The following is a 10,715-nucleotide window of genomic DNA, read 5'->3' as shown; positions in this document are numbered from 1 at the left end:
GACGCACTTCTGACGGCAGAGGTTGGGATGGCTAGTCCTTCACCCCCGGAGTCTAACACGGAGCGTGTGCACTGGAGGCCTCCCCTAGACATGGATCCAGCAGGATGGGACTGGAATGAATGGCCGGACGGTCGGCTGGCAGGCTGAGCGAGATGACGGGGAGAGAGCGGCGCTGAGGCGGGGAGCCTCACAGCTTGGAGTTGAAGTGTGACTTTACCACCTTCTTATTCTTTGGCTTTGAACAAATTACATCTCTACACCTCAGTCCCTGAGCTACAGAGCACCTGCCTCACAGACCTGTTGCGAGGGGTGCAAGAAAGGCACCGTGTGAGCAGCTCTGCCCAGCTTCCTCTGCTTCTACCAATGTTAGTTCTGTGGATACGAGCCGCACGACACCTGCGACACCAACTCGAGACCACCTCTCACTACGCTGAAACCTTGGAAACAACTCCCAGTGTAGAAAAGCGGGCAAGGACATGGATTTAGAAACCAGAAAGACTTGCGTTCGAATCCCCACTCTGCCACGTGGTGGCCTTGTCATTTCGGGCAAATAGATTCACCTCACCGAATTCGTTTCGCAAAGGCGGGATTTTGTCCACACCTCTTAGGTTTGTCATGCGGGCCGGTGGGGTTGACACGCGCATGGCACCAAGGGCAGCTCCTTGCCCAGCACTGTATCCTTGTACCTGAGGTCAAGGTGGAAGGACAGAGGTTGAGGGAGGTGACCCCGCTGGTGCCTGTGCTGGGAGAAGGCTGGCCCAGCATGGAAGCCTGGCCTCCTCAATTTTCCTGAGTCACTTGTTTTCCCTGCTGGGTTTGACTCCTGCAGCCAGCCATGATGTATGAATTCCGCCCCAAGAAACAGGAGGGTCCGGAAGATTGCGCAACCTAGCAAAGACTTCTAGAAGCGAGAAAGTCATGTCCAGTGACTCTTTTCCTCCAAGTCCCCTCCGGACTGCCTCCCTCTCTCCATTTCGCCCTTCCTTTACTTTCTTCTCCCTTCCTTTCCTTCAGCAAATGCCACTGGCCGGCTCCCGACCGGGACAAAGGGTTCAGGACAACTGCCCTAGAGGCGTGCAGTGCGTGTGTGGTCTGAGGTTCTGGTGAACACCCGTGGCCTTGAGAGGGCAGGAGAGGAAGTGGTTGACTCCTGGGCCCGAGGGGGTCAGGGCGGCCCCTCAGAGGACAGCACACAAAGGGCGTGACCTGGGCTGTCCGGATGGCATCAGCGGTGATTGAAGCAGAGAGTGGGAGAAGAGAGGAAAGGAGACAGGCCTGGTACTCGCCCCTCCCCGGAGGGGTGTTTGTCAGAAGGGGCACCTGGACAAAAAGCAAGACCAGGAGGCCAGGCACCGGCCTAGACAGGCCTTCCCGTGTGCCATGTGCAAAGGGAGGGGTCAGGGAGCCCCCGGGGATTCAGCTAGAGGGTGCTGGAACCGGGTTCCAGGTTGGAATCCTTGAGCCGGCCACAGCGGTGGGGGGCAATGGGCTGCAGGTTAAGCGGGCTGTCCGGGGCTCCCACCCAACATCCACACCGGAGAGGTCACGGTGGACACGCTCTTTGGGGTTCCTGAGGGGAAACTGTGTCTGCTTGACCACCTGGACTGAGATCCTCGGGCCTGGCCTGTCCTGGTGTCAGTATCTTCAGGCCTGAGCCTCACGCGCCAACCCTGCCCCTTGAGGCCTCCTGCGTTTGGATGGGCTCAGCCTTTTCCACTGCGGTGGCTACTTCTTTGCCTTGTATTAGCCCCAGCGGGGTGTGAGGTGTGAGCCCAGCCCCCACCCTGAACACAGGGTAGCCCTGACAGCCCCTGGGCCCTCAATTCAAGGAGACCGACTCCCCAAACCTTCCCAGGCAGGCACTCCCAGGGGACTCTGGCTAAGGTGTTGATGCACCTCTATGAGCTGAAGAGGCAAAGCCTCTGAGTTCCTGTTCCTGCTGAGCTCCTGGAGTCCATTCCACATTATTTCCAACATCATCCCCTTCTGATGTGTCAGGTGGAAACAGATAGAAATTATTAGAGCTATAGGAAAACTGCACAGAACATGGGCACTGGGATTGGAGAAATCGTATCGAATCTTGCACTGACAACTTGGCAAGTGGCCTTACTCTCTGGGTCTTGGTTTCCCCATCTGTAAAATAAATGGGCATATTGGGTCTCAAGGTGTAACATCTAGAGCACGGGCCATGGGGTCCGCGAGTCCAAGCTCAAGTCCAGCAATCCTTCTTACTCACCGCTGTGTGTCTTTAGAAAAGTGATTTAAGTTCCCTGGGCCTCAGTTTCCTTCATGCAAAATGAGGGCAAGGAGAGGATTCGCCTCATGCATTTGTTGGGGTGAATTCATGAGACAACACGTGAAGTGTTATATACGTTAGGTTTCTTATAAGTAGAAGCAATTACTGGGGCTCCCGGGTGGCTCAGTCGGTTAAGTGACCGACTCTTGGTTTTGGCTCAGGTCATGCTGTCGTGGTTTTGTGGGTTCGAGCCCCGCATCAGGCTCTGTGCTGGCCGCGTGGAGCCTGCTTGGGATTCTCTCTCTCCCCCTCTGTCTCTTCCCCTCCCCCACTCGCTCTCTCTCAAAATACATAAACTTAAAAAAAAAAAAAGAAAGACTCATTAAGCTCATAATTGACATTTCAAAGGAGTTCTTCCAAAAATGAAGTGAGCTAAAGCACTATCCGGAGTGTAGTTGTTATTTATAATGGTATTGCTACTCCAACCAAAGTGAAAACTAGGGAAATATTCTCCAGTCGAAAGAAGCCTTCCGGGGTTGAATTTCGCTTCGGCCAAGGATATTTTAAGCCACCGAGCTCGCCTGTCCCTCCCTGTCCTCCTCATCCAACGCACGCCGCTGCATGTAATTAGTCGTGGCTCAGCGGACAATGAAGTAGATGCCGGCTAACAATTTCACACGCGTCCAGGCGCCGATGAATGGATGACACCGCCGTAAATTACATCACGGCCGGCTCTGAGCTTGCTCGGCTTTAGATGACGGCAGCAGAATCTTGTCGTGAGTACAAAAGCGCATCGCACAGAGGCGTTAAGGCGTCACAGGATGAGAGCGTTGGAGGGGACGCTAGGGGAAGCCATCATCATTCTGTCACGGATCTTAACCTCACTGGGGGGCTAGTAAGGCACATTCAGAGGCGGCTGGGCCAGTTTTGTTACTGTTATGTTTTTGGAGATGAAACTGCCAGGGCAGGGCAGTGGAGGGGCCTCACTCGGTTCTCGAAGGGAGGCTAATCGCAGAGGCCTTACCACTGAATGTCCGGCTAGCTATTTCGGCTGTTCCCCGGGGACGCAGACGGCTCGGATGCTGTGAGCCTATTATCAGGATAATTCCACGCCTGGCCCCCTTTGTACGGCAGATGCTGCCGGGAATCGGAGTGATTAAGGCCTTAAGGAAGTTGTAAGGGAGGGGAGGGTTTTTTTTAAATTATTTTTATGCTACACCTGCTCCCTCTGTCCTTCCCTCCGGTTTTCCCTCCCCTCTCCCCTTACTTCCTTCTAGTAATAGGTAAAGGTTGCTCTGGCTATGGAAGATGCTAGTCCCAGGTGCTGATCACTGACAAGACAGGTGGCTCCCTGCCTTCATGGAACCTATATATAGTGTTTGAAAGTCAGACCAGCATGGAGATGGGAAAATTAGGGTGTTCTAGGAGAGACCCTTGAAAAACTTCTCTTCCTGGGGCCTGACTCCACCCAGCAGCAGCACGACCGACCCTTCCCTCTCATGGGAAGACTCCCACGGGCCTTTGTTCTTGAGCAGAGCTCACAAGGACCTCGGTGCCCCTCCCAGAAGCCGGACTGTATATTTGCACGGGCAAAGATAACATGTGGCCTTTCAAAATTCCTTGTTAAGATCTCTCTTTGCTCAGAAACGATGCCTGTCTCCTTTATGTTTCTGTTAAGAGTCCTGGTCTCCCAAAGGAAGTGCACAAGCCAGTCCGCTGGGGCACCAAAAGAAAATTCCAGAATATATTATTTAACTAGTCTTACACTTGGCACCTATTTTTCTGTTTATAACGTGTATATTAGCAGCGTCATCTGCATATATAATTCATGACTAAATGGGCATATATGGGGGTGCTTACTCAAAACTCTTACTGTCTGGGTGCACGACCGAAAGTTTGGAGATGATCATACTAGAAAACGGGAAGAGGCCCTTTTCTAAGTGGGCTGAGGACAAGAGAGTCCAGCTGGGCCGTCACCATAGACCCACAGTGTCTGCTCTGCTCCTAGGAACAATAACGATCGGCAAACTTCTTGCCTCTGGGATAGCTACCGGTCAAGGCTCAGCTACAGGCAAACAGTACCAAAGATGTCATCATCCCTCTTCCCCGCCAATGCCAAATGGCATGAGCCAGTCTGGGGCCCCGACCATTTGTATAATCAAAGAATCCCACTTCTGGGCAGAGGACAAGAGCAGGGGAGACGTGGCCTGGCCCCACCTTTTGCAGGGAGTGAAGGGAACACAGGCCCTTTGACCAGCCTCTGACTCCGTAAGATAAAAGGATCAAAGCGTTGGCTGGGGCCCCAACAGGAGACTCATCGCTGATTCTGGCAGATCCTAAGGTGAGGGGAAAGCCATTCTAGGTCAGTGGAACAACAGGAGTAAACTCAGAGGCAAAACCAGGCAGAGACTGTCCAGGCGACTAGAGAAAGAGGCAGGTAGCTGGGAAGGCAAGTTGGGGCAGGACCGGATGAGGAGTCCACACAATGCTCCTTAAGGATGCTGGGGGCGGGGGGGGGGGGGCTATGGAAGGCTGGGGCAAAACAGGACTGAGACCGAGCTGATCTGAGGAGAAGCCATTTGTCAGCCTGTCCCAGCTGCAAGGAGGTCACAGGAGGCAGTATGACAGATGAGCAAAAGATACGGAAGTCGCTTCCAACTCCAAAAAAGGTGTAACTGAAGTCATCTCATAGTGAAAAAAAAGAGAGAGAGAGAGAGAGAGAGAGAGAGAGAAGGCACAAAATGAACATCCCGGCTGTACCACCAAATGTCTAGTTTTGATGGACAACTCTCATGTTCAAGGTTTAGCTGAAAGTCACCCCTCTGTCAAGCCTTTGGCTTGCCTGCAAACCCCAGCCATTCCCGCTGGGTTCCCTCATCTCTCTCATCGCCATCACGCTGCCCTGGCATCGTGGTTCATTCCCGGCCCCTACTTGACTCACGCTGAGCTACTGGATGGCAGGACATATGTCACCATCACCCTTGTCCCCCTAGAGCTTAGCCTCATGGCTGACCTGAGGTTAACATTCATTTAATATATTACTCACCTAAATAAGCGAGTGACCGAGTTAGATCTAGGAAATAAAAGGGTTTGCACATAGGTGCACCTAGAGGAACTTTGTAAAGAAGGCCAAGCTGCAAAGACTGAACTTCCTGAGCTCTGAGCAATCCGTTGGCCTCTTTATCAACCCTCCACAGAGCTGGGAAGTGGTGCCGTCTCCCCCGAGGCGGGACTGGAGGGCTAGGTTGAGCAATGACCAAAGAGAACAACTTTAGTGAATCAATACGTTTGTGCAACTCGTCCCAGCAGAGAAGCACGGTGAGAACAAAGCTTTCACTCTTCTCTTTCCTAAGAAGGCTGTCAAGTCAAGAGGCGTCTCCGGGAAACACACGGACTCCGAGGCCACGCAGGCCTCACTCCATCTGTAGAATTCAGCCCATCGAGATGGACCACTTCTCCAGCTTTGGAGATGGTCCCAGAAATAAAAGCAACTGCCATCTCTGGAGAAACAATAGGGTCTGATCTCTCCCAGACGATGTCCATGGTTGGCTTACCGTCTTCCCCCGAGGTGAAGACCCAATATTCACAATTAGGTGCTTTGTTCAGAAGGCAGGTGCATAGCCTTCATTTATTCATTTAATGAGAGGTAATTATGGGTCATCGCTCTGGGGGCGGACCAAGGTCACATGTTACACATGCACCTGCCTTCCCAAGCATAGGCTCCACTTTAAGGGAAAGGGAGACATTCGTATGCGTGCCTCGTGCCGTGCTAGGTAGTCTGTACCCATTTTCCTGCGGACCCTGAGACCTAGAAAGGCAGTGGGATTAGTAATACCTGTGCGCGGGCACACGGCTCTCAAATATCTTGAACCCCCTTCTCTTGCTCGTGACTCCCATATTCACGTGTCCTTATTCCCGTGAGCAGGTACAACTCCAAGGGGTGTTCTGAGGAGGGAGCAATTACCTTTGGTTGGGGGCGGGGGGGGGGTCTGGAAATATGTATGAACAAGGTGAGCTCTGGGATGGGTCTTGCAGGGGCGGGGGAGGGGGGGCGTCCCACACAGGTTGGGGAAGGGCATTGGCGAAGCACATGGTGAAGAGGCGGGAGGCCTGTCTGAAGCGTAGAGGGGAACATCAGGTTCTTACAGTGGAGGGGGCGTGGAGGCCTTGAATGGTGACGCTGCCGTGGGAGGGAGGGTAGAGAACAAACGGCGAGGAGCACCGAGTGCCAGGAAAAGGGATGACGTTGGTCCTGTGGGAAGCAGGAATCTTCAGCAGGTGCTTGAGGAGGACACAGGGCTGGAACAGTGTGAGGGAAGCCGGGGGCCGGGGGAGGGGGGCGGGAAGCCCCTCTGCAAGGCCGACAGAATAGTGACAGTGAGCTCACCTCCATAGCCTGTCGAGCTGGACCTGGGTGGTGTCCCTTATCAGCTGGGGACTGTAGGGCAAGTAAGTTAAACCCCAGGAACCTTGGTCTCTTCCGGCAAAGTCTGGACATACAGACGACTCAGGAAGAAGAAACAGGCGCCATAAACAAGATCCGAGTCTCTTTCCCGCTAACCCCCCCCGCCCCATGTTAATTCCCTTTGTCTTCCTCCTGCTCCTTGAACGCCGCACACACTCCCTGCCCGGTGCCTCCCCCAACTGTCCTTCCCCCTGATCTTCATGTCGGTGTCATTCTGGGCTCATTTCAAAGTTCTCTCCCAAGGTGCGAGCTCCCCTTACTGTCCCCTTTCCCTTGGGTGATTTCTATGCCGTCAACTGTTCACATCTCTAACTCAGCTCCTAGAGCAGTGCCTAACACACAGAAGGTGCTCGACAAATATTTGCTGACTGACTGACTGACCGACTGAGTTGCTTATCCAGCTACAGAAGGGGCATGAGCTTGGCTCTCAGAGAACTTCTAGTTTGCGTGGGATCTTGAAGTTCATCTGGTTTCACCCTTTTAAATACGAGAATCCCTTCTACAGTTTCATGGCGTCCAGCACAACGCCTTCCATTGGGAGTATGCTCGTGTAACTTCCCTACTAAGTGGGCCAGCCTACACTTGACCGTCTCCACTGAGAGGGAGCTTATGAGTTCCTGAGGTCTCCTTTCTCATCTTCTAGCCTTTCCAACACTGATGGGGAAAGAAGGGAACACAGTTTTGAGTAGAACCAGGAAACTGATCATGCTGGACGAAGCTGTCAACCGTGGGGCTTTCCCATCGCGCTCTGGCCACGGCCACGCGTTGCTCAGCCGGCTTAACTTTCTAGAACCTAGAGGCCCTCTGCAATCTGAAGGGCCTGCCAGCCCTCCCCAAGTGGGGAACGTTAATACCTGGCTCCGGACAATGTTAAGAGGGTAAAGCTAGTTGTTAACATGTGGAACGTTGCATTTCAGTGAGGCAGTGACTGCAGCCCCACACTTCACTGAGCAATCCTCAACCCATGAGGACATCTTGCTGATCTGCCTGGGGCCATTGGCCTGTGGCCTAATAGCTACTTAACTGGCAAACCCCTCCAGGAGTCAGGTGCTTTCTATACAGATGGACCTGGGTGTCTCTCTGAGCCCTAACGTGTGGCCTCCTGTCATACTGTCACTTGGCTGGGGCTGACCCTATACTTATACTTGAGGTCCTGGGTGGAGGCATCTCCTGCCCAGTGTTTTTATGTCTTTGCTTCTTGTGCTGACACGGAACATCAGTGACCTTGAACACCAAACCAGGCTGCTGGCGTAGAATCCCATCTGGTCCTGCCACTCCTGGCTGCCAGGTTCCCACATGGAACCAGGAGTCCAGGCCTCTCCTGGCTCCCTCCCTGTCGGCATCTTTCTTTTGCCCCCAAAGGTTTTGACGGTGTGTCTGCTTCTTCCGCTAGCCCCTGAATTCCTTGAGTGCAGGGAGGGGTGGAGCCTCACTCACGCTGCGTCCGAGGCTCCCCTCCCTGCCTGTGGTCCCACTGCGGGTTTCACGCATAAGGACCTTGCAATCGCAAGAAGTTGGCTGAACTCGGCAATTCCCCAAGTATCCGGTACGCACCCCGTGTGGTGCTGGGCCTGGAGAAACGGGGATGAGGGTGTTGGCGGTGAGCTCCCTGAAGGGACAGCCTTGCCGAACCCGCCACACGACATGGTGCCTGTCTTGTAACCCCCCCCCCCCCCGCCCTGCCTGCTCCCTCTACCAAACCAGCCCCTCTCTACGGATGCGGCCCCACGCATCGCGCACCGCTGCGGGGCGCCTCGGGGGACCCCGGACCCGGACACACGCCTGCTCTGCCTCTCAGGTCACCTGTATTATGGCGGAGAAGGAGGGCAGGTAGAAGCCACCCCACAGGGGGCCCTGTGGCATTCCACCGTTCCGCCACGTGCGGCAGGGATCGTGGGCGGCCGGCCGCGGGACTGGGTCTATGTGAACCGACCGCTGACCGCTGGGCAGCGCTTGTGATCCATGAGAGAACGGCGCGCAGGTTGACTTCCTGAACGCTCCCAGTACCTCCGTGGGACAGCTGTGATCCCGTGGTGCCTGTTCCCTAGGGCACCGCCTGACGATGCCTGGCATGTTCTGGCAGGGTCAGTGCTGCCGGCATCAGGTAAGTGGAGGCCAGGATGCTGCTCGACATCCTACAGCACCCAGGGAAGCCCTCTCCCCTCCGCTAACACACCCGGCAGAGAACGGGTCTGGCCGGAACGTCCGCAATGCCGAGACGGAGAACCCTCCTGGAAAGTGGAAACAGGAGCCTCAAGTCGGGGTCGCTAGCCCGGATCACACATGGGTGCACGGCTGCCCTGGTTTCACCCCTGCTCTCGCTGACGCCGGCCCCGGGCTCCCCCTCCTCCACACCTGCTGCGACAGCCACGGTTCGGCTTCCATGCAGCACAGTGGCAGTTTTAGGGACATGTTCTCAAACCGCCTTTGTTTCCTGGCAGTTACCGCAGGAGGGAAGGGGAGATAACGAACCACCAAAGCTGGGGGAAGTGAGGGGCGCACCCTCCCTGCCCCTGTCACCCAGTTACCCACTGGGAACAGGCAGAGCCGATACTGTGACCCTGGCCGCAACCCAGGGGCTCCAAATTCTGAGCCTCTCCTCCTGCGGGGGCTCCTCCCGTCCATGGTCTGTGTGCTTTCATGGAGACCCCTCTGTGGTCCGCCGTCTGTCTGTCGCCTGCCTCTGCCATCAGGCTCGGAGCTTCCCCGAACCCTCCGGAGTCTGTCCAAGCCAGTGGCTCCTCGTGCTGCTCACGGCCGGCCTTGCCCCGGGCTGGCTCTGTCTCCTCCTGTGGGTCTCAGCTAATGGCAGACCATGGACATTGACCACCTGTGGGAAGTGACGCGCCCCGGCCCCTCTGTCACACCGGCCGCTCCATTTTCTCGGCAGTCCCCACCACTGACGGTTGGTGTATTCGGGTCTTCGTCACATGGCTTCCCCAGAGAAGGTAAACTCCGCGAGGGTTCTGTCGGGTTTTGCACCTCCCTGAATTCCAGAGCCTGGAACAGGCCCGGTAAAATTTTATTGAATAAATGACTGAAGGAGGGAATGTACTCAGTGTCGCCTTCACAGGAAATGCCTGGTAATTTTTGTTTAGGTTGCCACAAAGCTCATGCCTTCTGACAATCGGTCCAAGCCTCTTCTACTCCTCTGTGTGAAGCTGGTGGGGGGGAAATCTCCACTTGGGCATGTTTCTGCCTGCCTGTGTTTCCCCTTCTCAATCTTTCTCACCATTTCCTTTGTGCCCTTCCTGGGGCTCCCTGTGGGCAGTGGGTATTTTCACAACTTGCCTAAGGAAGCAACTCTCTAGTGCGGAGTTCCCTTTTCATTTAGAAACGGCCCTGATGTTCTCGAGAGCTCTGACAACTACACGGAGCGAGGTTTCTAAACGAGGGCTGGGTTGGGGCGGCTCATCACCAGCCCTGGACACTGGCCCCTGGCTCTGCTTGGGGACCAGCCGTGTGATTCTGGGAAAGTCGCTGGACACTCAGCTCTGGCGTCTGTGTGAAGCGTGGTGGGGGGGGGGGGTCGGCTGGGGCTCTCAGAGGGTCGCCCCAATACAGTCATCTGGTGTTCCCAGCTCCAGTAGGGAAGTCCTGCCACTAAGTCCTTAGCCCCCATGTGACTGAGTTTTCCCAGTTACGACTCACATACTATGAATAGGGAGCTATATATCATCATCATCATCATCATCATTATTATTATTTGAATTTTAACCCATCAGAAAGTTGCAATTGGCACATATGCCCATCACCTGGATCCAGCAAACGTTAACATTTTTCCACGTTTGCTTTCGGCCTCTCTCGTTTTCTCCTTTCTTTATATTTATCTGCTTTTGTATTTTCTTTTTCTTTTTCTTTTAGCGAACCACTTGAAAGTTGCAGACATTACGACACTTGACCTCCAAATACAGCAGGGAGTATCTCCCGAGAACCAGCACGTTTTTCTCACATAACCACATCACTATCAAACCCAAGGAAATGAACACTGACACAATATTATCTACAATGCAG

At 54.5% G+C, this 10,715-nt stretch overlaps 1 protein-coding gene across 1 annotated transcript in view; it reads right to left on the bottom strand.

Moving 5' to 3' along the window:
- Positions 1 to 10,715, bottom strand: part of TG (thyroglobulin) — a 244,730-nt gene that overhangs the window by 43,150 nt on the left and 190,865 nt on the right. The window lies entirely within an intron of this gene.

Source organism: Herpailurus yagouaroundi, unplaced genomic scaffold, assembly GCF_014898765.1.
Source record: "Herpailurus yagouaroundi ecotype Mexico unplaced genomic scaffold, PumYag 186, whole genome shotgun sequence".
Taxonomy (NCBI): Eukaryota; Metazoa; Chordata; class Mammalia; order Carnivora; family Felidae; genus Herpailurus; species Herpailurus yagouaroundi.
The sequence above is the reverse complement of the archived record's forward strand: the minus strand, read 5'-3'. Positions and strand labels throughout refer to the sequence as shown.